General features: G+C 40.7%; 1 protein-coding gene across 1 annotated transcript in view; it reads left to right on the top strand.

Moving 5' to 3' along the window:
• ADAM12 (ADAM metallopeptidase domain 12) overlaps positions 1 to 23,482 on the top strand; it is a 749,844-nt gene that overhangs the window by 531,880 nt on the left and 194,482 nt on the right. The gene's annotated exons all lie outside the window — the stretch shown is intronic.

The following is a 23,482-nucleotide window of genomic DNA, read 5'->3' on the forward strand; positions in this document are numbered from 1 at the left end:
TGATCATGCCAAAAAATGCTCTTTTATTGAAGGATGATGATCATGTGTAGCCATTTATTATCAAATAGTTGTTTGGCTCCTTTTTAAATCATAATAACAGAAATCACCCAAATGGCCATGACCAAAAGTTACCATACCCTGGAATGTTTGGCCTTGGTACAGACACACAAGGTAACACACACGGGTTAAAATTCCAATTAGAGGTTAATGTCCTACATCTGTGGCTTTTTAAATTGCAATTAGTGTCAGTTTATAAATAGTCAATGAGTTTGTTAGCTCTTACGTGGAAGCACTGACTAGGCTAGATACTGAGCCATGGGGATCAGAAAAGAACTGTCAAAAGTCCTGCGTAACAAGGTAATGGAACATTATAAAGATGGAAAAGGACATAAAAAGATGTCCAAGCCTTGAATATGCCAATCAGTACTGTTAAATCACCTATTAAGAAGTGGAAAGTTCGGGGATTTCTTGATACCAAGCCAAGGTCAGGTAGACCAAGAAATATTGCAGCCATAACTGACAGAAGAATTGTCCGGGATTCAAAGAAAAACCCACAGGCAACCTCAAAAGAAAAACAGGCTGCTCTGGAAAAAGATAGTGTGGTTGTTTTAAGGAGTACAATACAGTGATACTTGAACAAAAATTAGCTGTTTGGTCGAGCTGCCAGAAATAAGTTTTTACTGCACCAATTTTACAGTGTAATTTATTACTATTTTATATAAGCCCTGTTTTGGTATGTATATTATGGTTATTTGAAATACTGTTCCAGTGTCCATGCTTCTAGCATATCTAAAAGTAGTTGGTCACATTTAGCTGGGCTTGTAATGTACAGTCGAAGACATTTTGTATCTTTATCCAAGTCACTTCAGTTCAAATGTGGAAAATAAATGTTAGAGCATTTCCTGACACTGTGTAGAACTGAAGATGTGGCTTGTACAAGCTATGAAACGTCTTCAACATTACAGAACAGGTCCAGGTAAATGTGACTCATGCTAGATACAGTATATCATGACCTGGATAAATGTGAACCTTCACAGTCATACAGTTAGGTCTATATGTATTTGGACACAGGTACAATTTTCATACTTTTGGCTCTGTATACCACCAAAATAAATTAAAATGAAACTATCCAAATGAATTTGAAGTGCAGACTTTCAACTTTAAGTCAAGGGGTTGAACATAAATATCAAGTACAAATTTTAGGAACTGTAACCATGTTTATACACAGTCCCTCTATTTTTAGGGACTCAAATGTAATTGGACAAATGAATATAATCATGAATAAAATGTAAATTTTTAATATTTTGTTAAGAATCCTTTACTGCCAATGACTGCCTGAAGTCTGGAACCCATGGACATTACCAAAGACTGGGTTTCCTCCTTTCTGATGCTTTGCCAGTCTCTAACTGCAGCTGTCTTCAGTTGTTCTTTGTTTGTGGGTCTTTCTGCCTTTAGTTTTGCCTTCAACAAGTGAAATGCATGCTCAATTGGGTTGAAATCAGGTGATTGACTCGGCCATTGCAGAGTATTCCACTTCTTTTCCTTCAAAAGCTTCTAAGTTGCTTTCACAGTGTGTTTTAGATAATTGTCCATCTGTACTGTGAAGTGCCATCCAATAAACTTTGCTGCATTTGGCTGAATGTGGGCTGACAGTATATCTATAAACACTGCAGAATTAATTTGTCACATCATCAATAAACACCAATGACCCAGTGCCACTGGAAGCCATGCCTGCCCATGTCATCACACTGCCTTCACCATGTTTTACAGATGATGTTGTGTGCTTTGGATCATGAGCTGTTCCAAGCCTTCCCCGCAGTTTTTTTTTCTTCCCATCATTCTACAGATTAATCTTAGTTTCATCCATCCAAAGAATACTTTTCCAGAACTGGTCTGGCATTTTTAGATGTTTTTTGGCAAAGTCTAATCTGGCTTTTCTGTTCTTCATGCTTATGAATGGTTTGCACCTTGTGGTGAACCCTCTGTATTTGCTCTCGTGAAGTCTTCTCTTGATTGTAGACTTTGACAATGATACGCCCACCTCCTGGAGAGTGTCCTTTACTTGTCTAGATGTTGTGAATGGGTTTTTCTTTACCGTAGAGAGAATCCTGCGATCATCCACCACTGTTGTCTTCCGTGGACGTCCATGCCTTTTTATGTTGTTGAGCTCACCAGTGCTTTCTTCTCTCCTCAGAATGTACCACAGTATTGATTTGGCCACTCCTAATGTTGCTGCTATCTCTCTGATGGATTTGGTTCATTGTTGAAGCCTTACAATGGACTGTTTTTATTTGCATGGACAGCTCTTTTGAACACATGATGTAGGTTCACAGCAATAGGTTCCAAATACAAACACCACACTTAGAATCCACTCCAGACCTTTTATCTGCTTAATTGATGAAGACATAACAAAGGAGTACCCCACACCTGGCCATGAAACCGCTTTTGATTCAATTGTCCAATTACTTTTGATAACTTGAAAAAGGAGGGATGGCTTCTCTTAAGGGCTGTAATTCCTAAACCCTTCCTCCAATTTGGATGTACATACCCTCAAATTAAACCTGAGAGTGCGCACTTTCAGCACATATCCATTATATAACTATAGCTTGAATATGTTTTGGTAAATACCTGAAAAAAAACTAAAATTGTGCCTGTGTCCAAATATATATGGACCTTACTGTATATGCCTCCTAAGATTATTTCTCATTTTTTAGAGCATCTAACAGATTTAATAATTCCCTCCCCCCCTTTTGATATGAAACAACAGCTGAATTACAGTGTCCGTAAACAATATCCTTTTTCTCCAAATTAATCATTACACTTCCACTACTTAAAGCAGAGTTCCAGCCCCCCTCCCAAAAATTAAAAGTCAGCAGCTACAAATACTGTAGCTGCTAACATTTAATAATAGGGCACTTACCTATCCAGAGATCCATTGCTGTGCTCACCCACAGCCAATTCTTCAATCGACTATCAGGTGGTGGACTGTGGCGCTGTCATCTTGACTAAGCCTTGTGGCTTCACAGCCGGTCTCCTACTGCGCATGTGCGAAGCATGCTGCACTTTATGAAAGGGCCGCAGTCTTCTGGGACCTGTGAAGTATCCCAGAGGGCTGCAGGGGGAAGGAGGGGGCCAAACCTCTGGCTCAGTTCGCCGCAGCAAATTGATCAGGATGCGGGAGCCTGTGAAAACAAAGTACCCCCCCCCCCCAAAAAGGTGCCAAATGTGGCAGCAGAGGGGGGAGGAAGATAAGTGAAGCTTCCACTTTTGGGCGGAACTCTGCTTTAATGGCCCTGTAATCTTTTTCAGTCATTTTTGTTTTCTGAGGCCTGGTTCACACCTATGCTTTTTTCAGTACGTTTTGCAGGAGCACACTACAGTCCATTTAACATGGTTTCCTATGGGACATGTTCACATCTATGCATTTTCAGCCACTGAATTTTTGGAAAGGGTCAGGGACTTTTTTTTCCGCAGCAGATTGCAACACACATGGGTGTGAACCAGGCATTACTCTGTTTTCTGCTGTCTTGTAATGTCCTCCATAAACTCCCAAACCTGTCCTTTTTCTCTTTCTCTGTTTGAAAGGAATGAGCAGTGAGTGCCATCATGTGCGGTAATGTGGACACACTACAAATTCCATAGTCCTTAATCCCTAGTCCATCTTAAGAGCAAGAATAAGAGGGTGGCTACGTTCTTATATACAGTAAGACCATGGAGAATGGACATAACCACCCTCTAACGGGAAGTCAGATCAGAGCAACAAAAAAAAAGGAATTTAGTGGAGTCTAAGAGCAACAGAGTGCACTTTCTTTCTTTTTTTTATTTATTTATTTAGTTAGTTAAAACAGAACTAAAGGGAATGAGACTCACCTTTTCACATTTTCATTGGCCAGTGTGGGATGACGTCACCTCTACACATGCGCAGGAGCTAGTAATTCTGGTATACGTGGATTAGGCTATCTTCTGTAAGTGAAGCTGCACATGCGCAGCTCAGTTTACATGCTGAGAATCGCTGTGAGCAAATGGGTGAGTGTACTATATTACGGAAGAGTCATTGCATGTCTCTTCTGCAACAAAAAGCCTTTCTCCTCACAAAAAGCCTGTCTCCTTTGTTTAAGCATATATTCTTGCAGCAGAACTACAGTTATTTAGTTAGTGTCACTAAATTTGTTTCAGCATGATGGCCATCCTCCTGAACTACCTTCTCCAATGCATTTTTTGCACTCCCCTCCCAAACTAGAAAACACTGCAGAACCGCGTACTCCCCAAGACTGGTGACCAACAGCAGCCACTAAATATGCCCATGTGAAGACCATGTCTATATGCAAGTACCATTTCATCCACACTGTTCGGTGAAGTATTCCCCATGCATTAGGTTTAAAAAAATATGCTCTCTGGGTCTGTTATCCTGTAACTTATTTTCTAACAGCAGTCACTGATAAAGGATGAGCGCTGTACTACCTTCAACACAGATAGTCACTAGAGGCAGTATTTACACATCTGGTCTCCCGAAACATGTCAGCTGGTATAATGACAATTATCCGAACCAGAAGAGTTCCATCATTTGGTAGACGTTTGGTTCCTTGGTTTATGTACAATGCTGTTACCACTTTTGCTCTTCTGAGTATGTACCCTATTTTTTCCTTGAATAAAGTGCTGGAGATAATGCACTAGGCGCTTGTACCCTGTGTTTTATTTTATTTACATATATGTGCATAAAGTAAGATGATGAAAATCTGACTGTCCAAAAGTAATCTGTGAACAAAAAAATGCTCTCAGAAAAAAACTGCATAATTCAAAAAATGCTTGCTGAAAAAAATACAAAGATTCCCTTTTTATATACCAAAAGACTATTTGTTTTGAAATAACATTGAGGCACTTCACCTAGAAAGCATCCATTTGATCAATAGATCCTACCATTTCTTAGCTCAAGAGCGACTACACAGTTGCGTCTGTATACCTCCTACACTGAGCCACAAACAGGCATCTACATTTAATTAGTTATCTTTCTGAACATGACATTATTAGATAATTAGGTAAACATAGCAAAGGAGATGAAGTAATAAGATTGACCTGTTTAATTAACAGGCAGAGTTTAGTTGCAATAGAAAATTGACTGTCTGAGGACCGCTTCGTCTGTAATTTCTATAACGTTCAATATTATCATTTATGTTGTCTCATTTTTGCTGGTTATTAGTTAATCGTTAATTTTTAGAGTGATGAATGGCATAATAATACCACATCATTACCTTATGTGTTTTACACAACTGCTTTATTATATTATGGCAAAATAACTGACAAAAACTAATTTAGTGCTCCGTGATCCCAAATAAATTTGCATAGCATACACCATTATTGAGCTGGTCAATTTGTAGTTAGTTGTTAAGATAAAACTGATTTTAGATTAGAAGTGTTCTGTCCTTGACTGTAGCTTACCCGGGTATAATTGTATTCATTTGTATAGTGCTATATACCACGCCATTTTACTGAGTACATAGAAAAAAAAAAAGTTTATAGATTAATGTCTTCACTCCCTCATACAAACACACTAGGATTGACTTGTTAATCAGTACATTATTCATTTAGCTAAGTGGATCTATGTTCACTTTTGATGCCTAATCGTGTACAGCGCAATTAAAAATAGACTTGCTTTCCTAGTAAACCAACCCCACAAACTCTAAGGCCATTTAAAAGGAAACCTTCAAAAGAGTTAAGAAAGTTAAAGCCACCTCAACTCATACTTGCACAGAAACATAGAAAAGTGATGGCAGTGAGTCTGCCCGTTTTTTTTTTTTTTGTTCTTGTCTTTTTTTTATGTGTGTGTTTTTTAAGGGGAGTTTTTGTTGTTTTTTTTGGGGGGGGTTGTTTTGTTTTGGTTTTCTTTTCTTAACTTTTTTGTCTGAGTATAAATCTATGCTTGTCCCAAGCATGTTTGAAGCTATTTACTATTGACTGCCTCACTTACCTCTGCTGGAAGTTTATTCCAAGCATCAACTACTCTTTCAGTAAAATAGTATTTTCTGAGATTAGTTTTTAACTTTCCTCCAGTTAGTTTAAGATCATGTCCCTGTGTTCTTTGATTTTGTGTTGAAAATACTGCTCTCCTGAACCTTATTCACCCCCTTGATGTATTTAAAGGTTTCAATCATGTCTCCCCGTTTCCTTCTTTCCTCCACACTGTACATGTTAAGTTCCTGAAGTCGCTCTTGATAGGTTTTATCCCCCAGACTTTTCACCATTTTTGTTACCCGTCTCTGGACTCATTCTATCTTATCAATATCTTTTTGTAAGTGAGGTCTCCAGAACTGGACACAGTATTCTAAATGAGGTCTAACTAATGATCTATGTAGGGGAACCAGGACCTCTTTCCTCTTGCTGGTGACCCCTCTGGTGATGCATCTTAGAATTCTATTCACTTTCCCCACTGCTTGGCCATTTTGCTCATTTTGCAATCATCTGAAATAAATACCCCCAAGTTATTTTCCTCTGTAGTGCTGGCCAACACTGTACCCCCAATGTTTTACTCTCTCAAGGGATTATTTTTCCCTAGGTGCATTATTTTACATTTAGAAACATTGAACTTCAATTTCTACTTTTTTGACCAATCTTCCAGCAATGCCAAATCATGTTTCAAGCTACAAACACCTCGAGGGATATCAACCTTATTACACACCGTTGTGTCATCAGCAAAAAGATATACCTTACCCAACAAACTTTAGTTATATCACTTACATATAGAGTAAATAGAACAGGACCTAGTACAGAGCTTTGTGGTACACCACTAGTGACTGGTCTCTGTTCCGAGTGAACTCCATTTACAACCACACTCTGGTATCTATCCTTTAGCCAGCTGCATATCCACTGATGCACCTAAAGGCTAAATTTGTATTAGATCATTATGTGGAACTGTATCAAATGCCTTGCTGAAATCAAGATATGCTATGTCCACAGCACCACCCTGGTACAAGAAATTAATAATATAGTCAAAAAATCAATCAGATTAGTCTGACATAATCTGCCCTTAGTAAAGCCATGCTGCTTTGGATCCAGCAAGTTCTATCTATTATCCTTCTTTTCAGGAGTGATTCCATTAATTTGACTACTACCAATGTTAAACTCACTGGCCTGTAATTGCCAGCTTCTACCTTGCTGCCCTTCTTGTGGATAGGTACAATATTAGCTGTCCGCCAGTCATGGCGAACTTCTCCTGTTTAAAAGTGAATGATTGAAAATATCAGTTAATGGTCCAACAACTATACCTCAAAGTTCTCTTAGAACTCTGGGATGAATACCATCAGGGCCCATTGCTCATCCCACCTTTCTTATAAAGTAGATTAAAGTGGAATTGCACTCCCTCGATCAACATTGACTATTTGTAATCTTTATGCTGCTAGTATTAGTAAATGGATAAGAAAGTGCAGTATATCATAGTTCCATGTTGTAAACTGTTTTTTTCAATGTATTCAATTACTTCCAAGCCTAGGCAAAGGTCATACATCCCAGGAGCCTTCAGGAGGGGAGGAGGGGTTTCCTCATCTAAGCACACCCTCCTTCCAGCATGCCTGAGCAAAGGGCAGGTGAATTCCAGGAAGTAACTGCTACATGAATTATCTGCCCTTACTGAAAATGTCCACAGCTAAAAATGTTAGATGGGTGTTTTTCAAAGCAATTTCTCATCAAAATAAAGCATGAAGACATGGATGGATGGGGGAGTTTGTTCTCAATATTAAAAATGAATTAAATTGTGTTTTCGGCTTGTGGTGCTGAGATGCAGTGTAGTTCCATTTTAAATACATTCCCTGGATTTTATAAAGACTGGCACAGGCAGATTTTACAAAAGTGTCTCATGCATTCTAAAAGCAAAGAATGCGTCAAATTCATGTACCCATCTAGAACTTGTACTTGAATTAGACTCTCACTGTGCCACTTTTGAGAAGTGAGACGCTTCTGTGAAATCTGTCTGATACAGTTTTTTTTCTTTGTACGCCAAAAGAGAGTTGGTCTTAATTAGCTCCACTTTTGAATGTGGCTTATTCAATGTGACACGATGTAAAAGTTCTGCATCTAATGCGACACAATGTAAAAGTGGCACATTTTAGAACTACCTGGAATTGGTGCACAAGTCACTGTCAGAACCAAAAGTGTCGCAATGCATTAACAAGAATGATTAACATCAGAAAAGAGCTTTATTGAATTCCCCCCAATATGTTCAAATATAAGTAGAATGTACCTTATATCTCTTTCCTCCTTTATTTTGTCTCTGATATTCAAGCTGTTTTCTGCTATTCTCCTCATACTTCTGTTCTAGGAAGGCTATATTCATTCTCCATGCCCTCCTTGTGTATGTGAATGTAGCAACCCTTTTCTGGTTGCCACCGAGATGGATTACACATCTAAGTACAGATGTATGCAGTACTTTGGGAATTATAGTACACACAGAGCACACCATGTCACTTGAAATAATGGAATGGCTCATGCTACACTCGTAGTGGTGTGGTGCATCAGCAAAGGACCAGAAGCCCACCCAGACAAAATTGTAGCCTGAAATGAAAGTTAGAAATTTTTTTTTGAAAAAAACAACAAAAAGAGCTGTGGTATGCTTTATCCTTTACAAAGATTGATGTAAAAATAAAGATATGCAAATAGCGAAAGTAAGGTGCTAGCCCTTTAAATGCTTATACAAAATCATGTGTTGGCATACACTATAATGATAAAAGTATTGGGGCGTCTGCCTTTACACACACTTTAATTGCATCCCAGTCTTAGTCCGTAGGGTTCAATATTGCATTGGCCAACCCTTCGCAGCTATAACAGCTTCAAGTCTTCTGGGAAGGCTGTCCACAAGGTTTAGGAGTGTGTCTATGGGAATGTTTGACCATTCTTCCAGAAGCACATTTGTGAGGTCAGGCACTGATGTCGGACAAGAAGGCCTCTGCTCTAATTCATCCCAAAGGTGTTCTGTGGGGTTGAGGTCAGGACTGTGCAAGCCAGTCACGTTTCTCCACCTCAAACTTGCTCATCCATGTCTTTATGGACCTTGCTTTGTGCACTGGTGCGCAGTTATGTTGGAACAGGAAGGGGCCATCCCCAAACTGTTCTCACAAAGTTGAGTGCATGAAATTGTCCAAAACGTCTTTTAGTATGCTGGCACCTTAAGAGTTTCCTTCACTGGGACTAAGGGGCCAAACCCAACCACTGAAAAACAAACCCACACCATAATCCCCCCTCTACCAAACTTTACACTTGGCGCAATGCAGTCAGGCAAGTACTGTTCTCCTGCAGACTGCCAAACCCAGATAGGTCCATCGGATTGCCAGACAGAGAAGCGTGATTCATCACTCCAGAGAACACGTCTCCACTGTTTTAGAGTCCAGTGGCGGTGTGCTTTACGCCACTGCATCCAACGCTTTGCCTTGCATTTGGTGATGTAAGGCTGGATGTAGCTGCTCGGCCACGGAACCCATTCCATGAAGCTCTCTACGCACTGTTGTTGTGCTAATCTGAAGGCCACACGAAGTTTTGGAGGTATTTAGCTATTGACTTTGCAGATAGTTGGTGACTTCTGCACACTTTGCGCTCCAGCATGTGCTGACTCCGCTCTGTCATTTTTACGTGGCCTACCACTTCATGGCTGAGTTGCTGTTGTTCCCAGTTGCTTCCATTTTGTTATAATACCACTATTGGTTGACCGTGGAATATTTAGTAGCAAGGAAATGTCACGGATGGACTTATTGCACAGGTGGCAACCTATCACGGTACCACGCTTGAATTCACTGAGCTTCTGAGGGTGACCCATTCTTTCACAAATGTTTGTAGAAGCAGTCTGCATGCCTAGGTGCTTGATTTTATACACCTGTGGCCATGGAGGTGATTGCAGCACCAAAATCCAATGAGTTGCAAGCAGAAAAAATGGGCAAATGTAAGGATTTGAGAGACTTTGACAAGGGCCAAATTGTAATGGGTAGACAAGTGGGTCAGAATATCTCCAAAACTGCAGCACCTGTGGGACGTTTCCAGTCTGCAGTGGACAAGACCTACCAAAAGTGGTCCAAGGAAGTCAAACTGGCAAACTGGAGACAGGGTATAGAAGAGCTACTTTAGCTCAAATTGCTGAAAAAGTAATTCTGGTTTCCGACAGGTGTCAGAACACACAGTGTATAGCAGTTTGTTGCATATGGGGCTGCGTAGCTGCAGACTGGTCAAATTGTCCATGCTGACCCCTGTACACAGCTAAAAAGAGCCTACAATGGGCAAGTGTGCATCAAAACTGGACCAAAGAGCAATGGAATATGGTGGCCTGATGAATTCAGGAATGATTTGAGGAACACAAAAAGTTTGAGGTGTTGACTTAGCCTCCAAATTCTTCAGTTCTCAATCCAATCAAGCATGTGTAGGATGTGCTGGAAAAACAAGTCTGATCCATGGAGGCCCCACTCCCAAGTTAGAGTACTTAAAGGATTTGCTACTAATGGAATGGTGTCATATACCACAGCATACCTTCAGAGGTCTAGTGGAGTCCATTCCTTGACGATTTATGGTGGGTAGTCATAATTTTATGGCTGTTCAGTTTTTTTTTTTTTTTTTTTCTTTTACAAAGCTACATCCATATGGGAACTATTTAAAATTCTAATAGTGGCCGAGGTCCCCAAAGAAGAACTCCATTCAGCCCAAAGACCAGTTTTACATGTCAGTAAAAGAAATAAACACAGACAGGAGCTTCTTATAATCCACTTTTTTCATGCAATGTGTGTTTGAATCTACTGTCCACAACAAGTCCACTTGCAGGGCTTGTTATGTAGAAAGGGGTTTTTGTCCAACTACTGTACTGTGGATATATAAACCACAACTCATTGAGGAAACAGGGATTACTGCATGGAAAACACAAAAGGAAGCATCTTGAGGTTCGTATTACTAAAATAAGTGACCACAGATATCGGTTTAGCCTTTGTTTGTGGGGGGTTTTTTCTGGCACCCTATGAGTCCGATTTATGAACTCCAATTTGCGGAGGAGGCATTGTAAGGCAAACAATGATTTAACTTGTAGCAGTATACATATGGTATTTGTTCTGCACTCTCTCTTAGAGGCAGCACACATTTTATCATCCACACATAGGACGCTTCACAGTTTTCCATTCTCTGGATCATGCCAATTCTTATGACTGACAGCTTAGTGCCTACAGAACTGGGTGACATCAGGGCAATTCAGCCTCCAATAGACACAAATCTTTCTTTCCTATCCTGCAATCAATAGCTGGGCTTGACTGAACATTCAGAATGAATATAACCTTTCTTACCAGAGGGAGCAGCAAGCTGAAGGTCATTCTTGTATTGCTTGTAAAATGTAACCTAATTAAATGTTATCTAGGGGTCATCGAAGATGCTAAAGTGTCACTGTGTCTAATGGAGCTATGTCAGCATTTCTAACCATTGGCTTTATAGAAAACCAGTTACAACTGGATTTATGCAACATTCTGAATATTTAATGTTTTTTTTTCTTTAAAGAAAAGGTGCAAGCGTAGTTATAAAAGATTTATATTTGCAGCAGTATGATACTTTTCCACTTCAGGCTCAGAATGCAGATGTCACCTAAAGTTAGATGGTTTTTGCCCTGTCAACAGCTTGACCTCAAATATTACAAAGAGTATCATAGTGTAACAGTATCAAATAAGAGCCCCGTAGTTGTTTACACTCCTTGTGCAGTCCTCCTGATGGTTAGATGACAGCTAGCTAAAAAAAAACTGTCAGAAGCAGCGGAGTGTTTCATTCCAAAACTGAATTTACTGTGAATAGTTCTGTAAAACTGCAATGCAATCACATAAACTGAAGTTACAATATGCTTGTATATATGTCTCTTATAAATGCATACAATGAACACATTTCTTACAAACAGCTACCTACAAATCACATTAAATATACCGAAATGTGATCTAGATGTACAGTGGGTCAAAAAAGTATTTAGTCAGCCACCAATTGTGCAAGTTCTCCCACTTAAAAAGATGAGAGAGGCCTGTAATTGGCATCATGGGTAGACCTCAACTATGAGAGACAAAATGAGAAAAAAAATCCAGACAATCACATTGGCTGATTTGGAAAGAATTTATTTGCAAATTATGGTGGAAAATAAGTATTTGGTCACCTACAAACAAGCAAGATTTCTGGCTCTCACAGACCTGTACCTTCTTCTTTAAGAGACTCCTCTGTCCTGCACTCATTACCTGTATCAATGGCACCTGTTTGAACTTGTTATCAGTATAAAAGACACCTGTCCACAACCTCAAACAGTCACACTCCAAACTCCACTATGGTGAAGACCAAAGAGCTGTCGAAGGACACCAGAAACAAAATTGTAGACCTGCATCAGGCTGGGAAGACTGAATCTGCAATAGGCAAGCAGCTTGGTGTGACAAATCAACTGTGGGAGCAATAATTAGAAAATGGAAGACATACAAGACCACTGATAATCTCCCTCGATCTGGGGCTCCACGCAAGATCTCACCCCGTGGGGTCAAAATTATCACAAGGCCGGTGAGCAAAAATCCCAGGACCACACGGGGGGACCTAGTGAATGACCTGCAGAGAGCTGGGACCAACGTAACAAAGGCTACCATCAGTAACACACTACGCCGCCAGGGACTCAGATCCTGCAGTGCCAGACGTGTCCCCCTGCTTAAGCCAGTACATGTCCGGGCCCGTCTGAAGTTTGCTAGAGAGCATTTGGATGATCCAGAAGAAGATTGGGAGAATGTCATATGGTCAGATGAAACCAAAATAGAACTGTTTGGTAGAAACACAACTCGTCGTGTTTAGAGGAGAGAGAATGCTGAGTTGCATCCAAAGAACACCATACCTACTGTGAAGCATGGGGGTGGCAGCATCATGCTTTGGGGCTGTTTCTCCACAAGGGGACCAGGACGACTGATCCATGTACAGGACAGAATGAATGGGGCCATGTAACGTGAGATTTTGAGTGCAAACCTCCTTCCATCAGCAAGGGCATTGAAGATGAAACGTGGCTGGGTCTATCAACATGAGAATGATCCCAAACATACCGCCCGGGCAACGAAGGAGTGGCTTCGTAAGAAGCATTTCAAGGTCCTGGAGTGGCCTAGCCAGTTTCCAGATCTCAACCCCATACAAAACCTTTGGAGGGAGTTGAAAGTCTGTGTTGCCCAGTGACAGCCCCAAAACATCACTGCTCTAGAGGAGATCTGCATGGAGGAATGGGCCAACATACCAGCAACAGTGTGTGCCAACCTTGTGAAGACTTACAGGAAACGTTTGACCTCTGTCATTGCCAGCAAAGGATATATAACAAAGTATTGAGATGAACTTTTGATATTGACCAAATACGTATTTTCCACCATAATTTGCAAATAAATTCTTTCCAAATCAGCCAATGTGATTGTCTGGATTTTTTTTTTCATTTTGTCTCTCATAGTTGAGGTCTACCTATGATGCCAATTACAGGCCTCTCTCATCTTTTTAAGTGGGTGAACTTGCACAATCGGTGGCTGACTAAATACTTTTTTGCCCCACTGTGTGTATATATATATATATATATATATATATATATATATATACAGTTGCAAGAAAAACCCCCCTTGGGATTACGTGGAGTTTTGCATGAATTGGGCATAAAATGTGCTCTGAACGTCATCTAAGTCACAACAATAGAAGAACACAGTCTGCTGAACATAATACTACAAAAACAGATGTTGCCATGGTTTAATTGCACATAACATGTAAACATTCACAGTGCAGGGAGGAAAAAGTATGTGAGGCCCTAGCTTAATGACTTCTCCCAGAGCTAATTGGAGCCAGGAGTGAGCCAACCTTGACTCCAATCAGTGTGATGATATTGGATGTGTTGCTGACAGCTGTCCTGCCCTTAAAAAACAGACACCTGTTTTTGGGGTTACTGGTTTCAAGAAGCACTGTCTGATGTGAACCATGCCTCGCAGAAAAGAGCTTTCAGAAGACCTACAATCAAGAATTGTTGACTTGCATGAAGCTGGAAAGGGTTACAAAAGTATCTCCAAAAGCCCCGATGTTCATGTGTCCACGGTAAGACAGACTGTCTACAAATGGAGAAAGTTTAGCACTGTTGCTACTCTCCCTAGGCGTGGTCGTCCTGTAAAAATGACTGCAAGAGCACAGCGCAGAATGCTGCATGAGATAAAGAAGAATCCCAGAGTGTCAGCTAAAGACCTACAGAAATCTCTGGCACATGCTAACATTTTTGTTGACACATCTACAATAAAGAAAACATTAAACAAGAATGGAGTACATAAGAGGACACCACGGAGGAAGCCATTGCTGTCCAAAAAGAATATTGCAGCAAGTTTGCAAAAGAGCACCTGGATGTTCCACAGCACTACTGGCAAAATATACTGTGGACAGATGAAACCAAGATTGAGTTGTTTGGGAAGAACACACAACACTATGTATGGAGAAAAAAAGGCACAGCGCACCAACATCAAAACCTCATCTCCACTGTAAAACATGGCGGAGGGAGCATCATGGTTTGGGGCTGCTTTGCTGCCTCAGGGCCTGGACGGATTGTTGTCATTGATGGGAAAATGAATTCCACAGTTTATCAAGACATTTTGCAGGAAAACATACGACCATCTGTCCGCCAACTGAAGCTCCGCAGAGGATGGGTGATGCAACAGGACAATGATCCAAAGCATACAAGTAATTCAACAAAACAATGGCTGCAACAGCACAGAATACGCCTTCTGGAGTGGCCCAGTCAGAGTCCTGACCTCAACCTGATTGAAATGCTGTGGCATGACCTTAAGAGAGCGATTCACACCAGACATCCCAAGAATATTGCTACACTGAAACAGTTTTGTGAAGAGGAGTGGTCCAAAATTACTCCAGATCATTGTGCAGGTCTGATCTGCAACTACAGGAAACATTTGGTTGAGGTTATTGCTGCCAAAGCAGGGTCAACCAGTTATTAAGTCCAAAGGTTCACATACTTTTTCCTCCCTGCACTGTGAATGTTTACATGTTATGTGCAATTAAACCATGGCAACATCTAATGTTTGTGTAGTATTATGTTCAGCAGACTGTGTTCTTCTATTGTTGTGTCTTAGATGACAGACAGAGCACATTTTATGCCCAATTCATGCAAAACTCCACGTAATCCCAAGGGGTTCACATACTTTTTCTTGCAACTGTATATGACTTTGGTATACACAACGAAAGAATTTACAGGAATATGTGTAAAGGGAGAATGGAGGAGAACTTCACTGGTGTTCTTCAGGAAGATAAAATGGCTTTGCAGTGGCAGATGGGAAATCTTTATTTTTAACAAGCATTATTACTGTTCTTGAAAGGAATAATAAAAACAGGTGCAGTTGCAGTGAACACCCTTTAGATGGCTTTCTACTCAACACGATGATATACAGAATACTCCTAATTTTTGTTGGTTTACAAACCCCAATAATTATGTTACTTGAATTTTAGGGCTTGTGTACACCAGATGCAGTACAAACGCACATTATATTTTATAGAAACACAGGTAGGAAAGTGAGCACTAAATGGCTAGCTGCTGTGACACCAAAAGGTACCAAAAAACCTTCCAAAGCAATAACATAAATAATAGGTGCAGCGCTAAGGTATGAATGTTATAAATCAAATAAAGTGCAAATGAATCAAAAAAGTGCCAATGCAAAAAACATGAACCAACAGAACGAAATATAAATAAATATATCACAGTTCCAAAGTGACTGTTGATGTATATAAAGTGACCATATAATCATGACATTAATATGTCCATAAAGTGACAAGGTGATGACACTATATACTGTCATTAAAAAGTGACTAATGGTGCTAAATAAAGTGACAATAGTGATGAATAAATGTCCAAAAAGAAGTGATATAATTGAAGATCCAATATTATGATCTCAGAAATTGGTGATCAACTTTCTACATCCAATGGTATGGTGATGTGCCAGGTAATAGAAGAATTGCATACTCACCAGATGCGTAATTAAATCACGCATTTAAAGATTACTATTCTCAGTGGTCAGCCGGAGGTCCCTTTTAAGGATATACACAGGCTGGTCTGGAGTTCCCTCTCTGGGTCATCAGCAGCCTACAGTACCTCTGCTGTCCTCCTTCTACAGCTCTGTGGGTTGTTAAGCTCACAAAGAGCCCAAAGAAAGGATGCCAAATAGTGTGATACTGCTTCAGAAAGTATTTATTCCTTCCATTCCTGTTGGTTCATGTTTTTATAATTGCATTGGCACTTTTTGATTCATTTGCACTTTATTTGATTTATGACATTCATACCTTAGCGCTGCACCTATTAAGAAAAATGTTATGTATTTCAATGAGCTAGTTTATACCTTTGCAGTGCTTTCATATGTGTTTTAATAAAAGTACAGCGTGCTGCATTTTTCCACACCAGAATGCACTGCAGATGCATTGTGAATACATGTAAATACACTGAAAACACATTGCAAACCGAGAAATGTGCACCACTGCATATAGAAATGTGCAGTAAACGCAGAGATTGTGGTGTAAACAAGTCCCTAGATTTTAGCAAATTAACCCCTTCCCATTACTGCATCCCAGCCCTTTAAGAGGTTCTAAATGCCAGGTGGTGGAAGTTCCGATCATGTAACCGCTGTGATTGGTCACATGATTGGAAATCTCCCTATTGCAAGTATGCATCAGGAGCTTTCCAGTACTGGCTGGTTACGGTGCTGGGCGCACCTTTTTCATGCAATTTCAAGCAGCTTTAACCACTTGCCCTCCAGAGGATTTACCCCCCTTCCTGACCAGGCCATTTTTTGCTATACAGCACTGGGTTACTTTGACAATTCATGCAATTCTGTTCATAAATGAAATTTGTCATTGTTTTCACAAATAGTGCTTTTTTTCTTTGGTATTTGATCACCCCCCTCGGTTTTTATTTTTTTGCGCTATAAACAAAAGAAGACAGACAATTTAAAAAAAAAAAAAAACAATACTTTTTGATATAAAACATATCCAGTAAAAAAATTAAAAAAATAAAATTTTCTTCATAAATTTAGGCCAAAATGTATTCTGTTACGTCTTTGCTAAAAAAAAATCCCAATACATGTAAATTAATTGGTTTATGTTAAAGTTATAGCGTCTACAAATGGCAGTATATAAACTGGAATTTTTATTTTTATTTTTTCTATACTAGTAATGGTGGCGATCAGTGACTTATAATGGGACTGCGGAAGGCATTCTGACTCTGGGTGAGAACTAACTGCCACTGACATTCCAATGACACTAATACAGTGCTAAGTGCTAATAAAAAGCACTGATACTGTACTAATGACACTGGACAGGAATGGATTAACATCTAGGGCAATCAAACGGTAACTGTGTGCTGTTTTACATGATGTACTGTGTGTGTTCCTTGGGAAACATGCTGCTTTGTGTTTCTCTGCTGTGCAGAGAAATGTAAAGCAGCATGTCCTTGCTGGCAGGAGAGAGACCTGTGTTGTTTACACACTGGTCTCTCCCCTGTCCGCTTTCCCCAACGATCACCGGGTGCCGGCAGGGAATCTCCGTCCGGAACCCAGTGATTGACATCCCTAGCCGCCAATGGCGTGTGCCGCCCTACCCGGAAATGCAAATCACGTATAATACATGATTTTGCACAGCCCTGCTGCCCTGTAGCAGTAGTTCTGCTATAGGGAGGTGGGAAAGCGCTTAAATTGCAAAAATGACCGAACAGAATTTTGCAGTCTACAACAATTTCTTTCAACACCATAAAATTGCAAATGTTTGTGGTACTGATACAATTGTTTTTGCTGCTCAAAATTGGTGTGTAGCCAGTACCGGTATGGATTTTAGAGATGATATTTTCTGTGCCCATACCTAATAGGTGTAATTGTTGGATAACACCCTTATATACAGTATATGTAGATGCAATTGAAAGTCTATTTGAAAGTTCACTTTGAATTAAGAAACATTCTTTTCTTCAAAAACTCCAGAAAAATCTGGGCCAAACCAATCATGTTTCTTTCCTCTATTTCATAAATTATTCTGCAGTATGAAATCAATAAAGCCATTAGTCACTGGGATCCAGAATGTGAATGTAAGTAGCCCCAAATCATAGAGTTCGCTATGTTGGTCATTAACACAGTCGTGCCTCTCTGGACGATAAACCCAGAAGAAAAAGGACATTTGAGTCTTAAGCAAAAATGAAAGCCCACACATTTCATGTTATGTAGCAGCACTGTGTAAGAGGTACAACTTGTATAAACTTATTCTTTTTTGAAGCTCTTAATTCTCTTCAGAATGTTGGGATAAGCATTTCACATACAGCATGATTCATTGCTTCTGGCAGGAGCAGGATTTGTTGCAGTGTGGGTGTTTTAGCAAATAAATAGCTAAGAACAATACACATCTTTCATTTCTACGTTTATCATGCAGAATGCATATAATAGAGGTGTGGGAAGGATAGCTTTTTTTATTCAGCTGGGATAAAAGTTGCAACAAACAAAGTTTGCAGAGTAAGAAAACACATTAATTTAGCAGATTTTAGCAGATTGTTTTTTTTTTACCTTTAAAGCAGAACCAAACCCATCAATTTAAAGGTTTCCCAAACCGTTACATTTAAGGCATGCCGTAAATTATAACTGTACATGTTCTTTGCACTGCCAACAGATTGTCAAGCCATCGAATGGCTGGTGTCATAACTGATCATATGTGAAGCACCATATAACTGCAGATCAAACAGAGGCTAAGATGGCAACTTCCTTGGCTATAAAGGATAGAAGGGTTTAGTTCTACTTAATACCTTTTTTTAATCCCACAAAAGCTGTAGCATAGATTTTTCCCTTAAACACATATAGAATATTATTTTATAAAAACATACTTTACATTTGATTATATATAAGATATCCGGTATGTTAATCTCTTATAATGTGTATGGTTTACAGGTGACCTGTGCATGGATCTAGCCTTTGATCTATTGTAGAAGGTGTCATATTAGAGCCTAATGTTTCCGTTGTTTAGTTCAGTAAATGACAGTACGGGCTAGATGGCTTTTGATTGGTCAGCACCATCACAGTACTGATCAATCAGAAGCCATCTAGGTAGTGGCTGGACAAGGTCAATCAGTGCCCAGGACGAAGATGCCAAATTGTGCTTCCCCTTCCTGGATGCAAGAATTACCTCCAGCATTGATGTCAGTAGATGCATTAATAACCCCCAGCATTGGTGTCAGTGGATGCCATAATAACTCCCAGCATTGATGTTCATGGATGCATTAATAACCCTTAGCATTGATGTTCATGGATACATTAATAAAACCCTTAGCATTGATGTTCATGGATACATTAATAACCCTTAGCATTGGTGTTCATGGATGCATTAATAACCCCCAGCATTGGTGTTCATGGATGCATTAATAACCCCCAACATTGGTGTCAGAGGATGCATTAATAACTTCCAGCATTGTGTCAGAGGATGCTATAATAACTCCCAGCACACGTGTCAGTATCATTGACCCCCACCTTCCACATTGGTGGTCAGTGGCGCTGACATTTTTATTCAACAGAGGCACTGAAATTAAACACTTCCCATGACCACCAATGTGGGGGAAGGGGGTTAACGTTCACTGACATTACCACAAATGCAGAATGGGGGCGGTGGGTTAAAATCTCACTGCCATAAGGACCAACGCAGGTGTGTTAACTTTCACTCCACTGACCCCCCCATCTGCATTGGTCTCCATGGCAATAATAACCCCTTCCTCAATTCCAGCCTGCTCCCTGTCCCATTCCCCTAGTGCTCTGACATTAGACATGGAGCAATAGCAATGACACCAAATGCAGCCAGCTGAGCTTACCTCAGATTGCATCTCCCTTTCCAAGAGTGGTAAACAAGTAGACAGGCGGCCAGTTCACTTAAGTGGGCAGTTCAGGCGGGCGGTTCATTCAAGAGGAGGAGCAGCCAGTTCACTCAGGATGGTAAACAGTTCACTCAGGAGGGTGGGCGGGCAGTTTAGGTAGGCGGGCGGTTCACTCAGGAAAGCGGGCATGCAGGTTAGGTAGCCACGTGGTTCACTCAGGAGGACAGACAGGCAGGCAGTTCATGTAGGAGGGTGGTTCACTCAGGAGGGTGGGCTGAGCGGGCGGGTGGTTCACTCAGGCAGGCAGACGGGCATAGGTTCAGGTAGGCGGGCAGGCTTGATCTCCGAAACTGGCTGCACCCTCATCCCGCCCATGCAACAAGCAGCCTACTCTAGGGCCTGAAACTGCCGATGGAGTTCCAGTCCCAGAGCTTGAGGGGGGAGAGCAAAATTCTCCTTCCAGCAGATATCGCAGCCTGCAATGTGCTCTGTTCTGAGTGATAGCAGTCGCTCAGTGTCACTCCTGTCATTCAGGTAGCTGGAGAGCTGAGCACTCATCTACTCTCAGCGCCCCTCTCCACCTACCACCTCTGGTGTATCTCTGGTATCCATGACATAAATGGGATTTGTAGTTCTTCAGTTGTGATCCAGACCTATTGCTCTTCTTTATTTATGTATCAGAATGTATTATATGTTTGTAGGTATTTTAGCAGTAATTATTGTTTTGTATACTTTGTTTATCCCAGCTGAACTCTCTTCTGCCATCAGTCACATCTTACTCCGTCCAAGCCTTTCATTGCCAGCTTGAATTAAAAAGAACAAGGAGACAAAGGATCATAAAACTGAAGTCAAACAAAATCTCCTTGTACCATTCCAAAATATCTGGCATCGGTGTAGAATTTGAGAAGCCTTGGAACGTGCTTTGTTATGTTGGCAAAAGACGTCACCTGCAGCTGCACTGTTCTGGCTAATTTTATACAACCAAACCCATCCTAGAGAGGACGAAGGGTTCATGGGTGTCCCCTATATGCTTTCAGATTTTCAAAACAGGATAATAACCGCGGCAAGCTTTTATAGTAGACAGTCCATAAGCTCCGTTCAACACTACTTTCATCTTCATGAGCTGCATACACTTGATTATCATTTTGAAAAAATTAAGGTTTTGTGAATGAAGCATCCAAGTTATCACAATACCACTATAAGAAAACTAAGTGAAAACATTTCTAGAGCCGTATAATTTCTGGATCAGGTTATGCAAAAATTATACTCCAGCTTTCTTGAATAAAACATTTGGCTTTATACATTTGTTACAAGAATTATAACAAACTTTATTGCAGATCTATTCTAGCTACTGTTCTGTAGCGAATACAAAGAACCCTTCTCCAGAAGTTGTGGTAATTTTTCAATATGGACGGCAGCTGAATAAAAGGGAACAGATCATAAAGTAGGGAGAAGGGAAGCAGAGTGGGAGATGATCTTGGGGTTCTTTCGGCTGCAGCAATAGGATTGAAAATAGCAATTAGTGGATCTGTTGGACCTAGACAGAGACTGCTCTGAATGACAAGTAAGCATCTGAGTATTTTTTTTAAGGATTATAGTAAGAAGGCAGAATATGGGTTGGGAAGATCTAAATCTAAGTGACTATTACTTGAGTATAATAACTTAAGTTTTAATTAAAGCGAATGTGTCAAAAGTTACTTGCACTGAAAAATTGTGTAGCGCTTGAGGGATGCTGTGTTTCTGGATCCCTCTAAGCTTTGCACAGCCAGTCAACATGCATTTTCCACACTTGCATCCACAGCCAGTGAACAGTCCATGAGCTTGCTTTTTGTTATTTTTATTAGCGGATATAACTTGGATAGGATAACAGGGATTATTTGATACCCAACTTGACTGAATCAATGCACGGGGACAACTTCCTTCCTATTTACAGAAACAGATCCTGGACTGTTCTTTTCCTTGAAAGTGGTCAGTCATTACAGATCAGTAGCAACTACCCCTTACAGGTGAGGAACTCGCAGCCCCTCTGAAATTTAGCTTAGTTTGTTGCAAACTACATGCAGAGATATCTCCTCTCCCCTGCAGAACTGCTCCCAGCTCCACAGCCTGCAGATACTACCAGCACTCCTTACTGCACTGAAGATCTCCCAGGACAAGGATAAAGGATTGAGCACAACGCTGTCCTTTGAAAGCTTGCTACACATGTCAGTCTTTCCCCTTGTGAATCCCTGGGTGTGCTGCTGTACTCACTCTGTCTTCATTGCTCCCAAGCATGGATCCTGTTCATACCGTAATGCTGAATGGATCCTCCTGAGCCAACCCAAGCCCAGCCTGGAAGCCAAGCCCCCCCCCTTTGACCTAGGGGACCCCTCCCAGGCTACCGTCAGCTTCCTCCAGACTCCATTTTCTACCCAATTCCCTTGCCAGTCTGACTCTTTCATATTTATGGGTTGGCCTGACCACTCTACCAGGGCCTTCAAACCTGGGATTAGACTCCCATAAATGTGCAAATTAGGTCTCCACCTCCTGTGCCCACTGACTTCTGGAAGCTTCCATTGTCCTTCAGAACCAGGTGGAGGCGATAGTCCCAACCTGTTAAGCCATACAGCCTGACTTGCAGTAACTCAACCTAATCACAGGCTCACACAGTTATCATGAGTCACAAACAATACCTTTACCTATACTACTCTAGTAGCACACTAGAGGGTGCTACATTTGTCTGCCAAACTTTCTTGCACTGAAAATTTCCAAAAGCTGTCTTCATAAGCTGAAAAAGAATGTGCTCCCTAGAAAGGCAGTGTCTTTAACCTCTCTGACAATATGACATGGACTCTGGTAATGTGGCAGCATGCCTGTGTAGCATGCTGAGCTCTCTGGTAAGAAATGTCTGAGCAAAAGAATAAAAAAATGCATAATGAATACATCTCCCCAAAACAAGGACAGAACAATACCTGATGATCTGCCTTTTGATCTGCCTATTTGGGCTAACAATGCAGTGCCTCAGCTGCACTAAAATCCCAGCCAGCGGTTTCAATCCTGCCGGACCCACCCCTTCTTGTCCCACTCTGTAGTGCATACGTTGCTTTTTTTCCCCAGCAAAACAGTGCTGATGCCTTGACTTTCAAGATCCTGCCTGCATGATGTGTGTAGAGAAAGGCTCTTGGGAGATGTAGTTATGGGGGCATGCTTACATCAATAGGACCTGAGCTCCTCCCTGTTGTCCCTTAGGAATTTTACAAACCTAAATAATCTCCAGGTGGTAGTAAGTTGTTTCTCCCTACATGAACAAGATAAATAATCCTGGAAAATGACCTAGAGGGGAAAGGGATGTTTGAAGGTAAATGTGGGTAATGCGAGTAAATCACACTTTTAAGATGAGTGACGTTTCTTTATTGATGGTGCTGGCAGCCCATTATATGCATTTCTTCTGTCTCACATCACGTTTCCACTGTGTGGATGAGATATGTTCTTGTATCATATATGCCAAACCTGGCAATGATTGAACTCCTGCTTCAGTTTCCTTTTTGTTAGTCCATTTTAGTTGTTTAAACTGTATTACTCTTCTCCCATGTGTTTGCCTTTTCTCCAGCACCACATTCTTATTTACTGACAAACACTGTATCTTGTACTTCT

This window comes from Staurois parvus, unplaced genomic scaffold, assembly GCF_062004578.1.
Source record: "Staurois parvus isolate SC_StPar_1 unplaced genomic scaffold, SC_StPar_1.0 ptg000009l, whole genome shotgun sequence".
In the NCBI taxonomy this organism is placed as follows: domain Eukaryota; kingdom Metazoa; phylum Chordata; class Amphibia; order Anura; family Ranidae; genus Staurois; species Staurois parvus.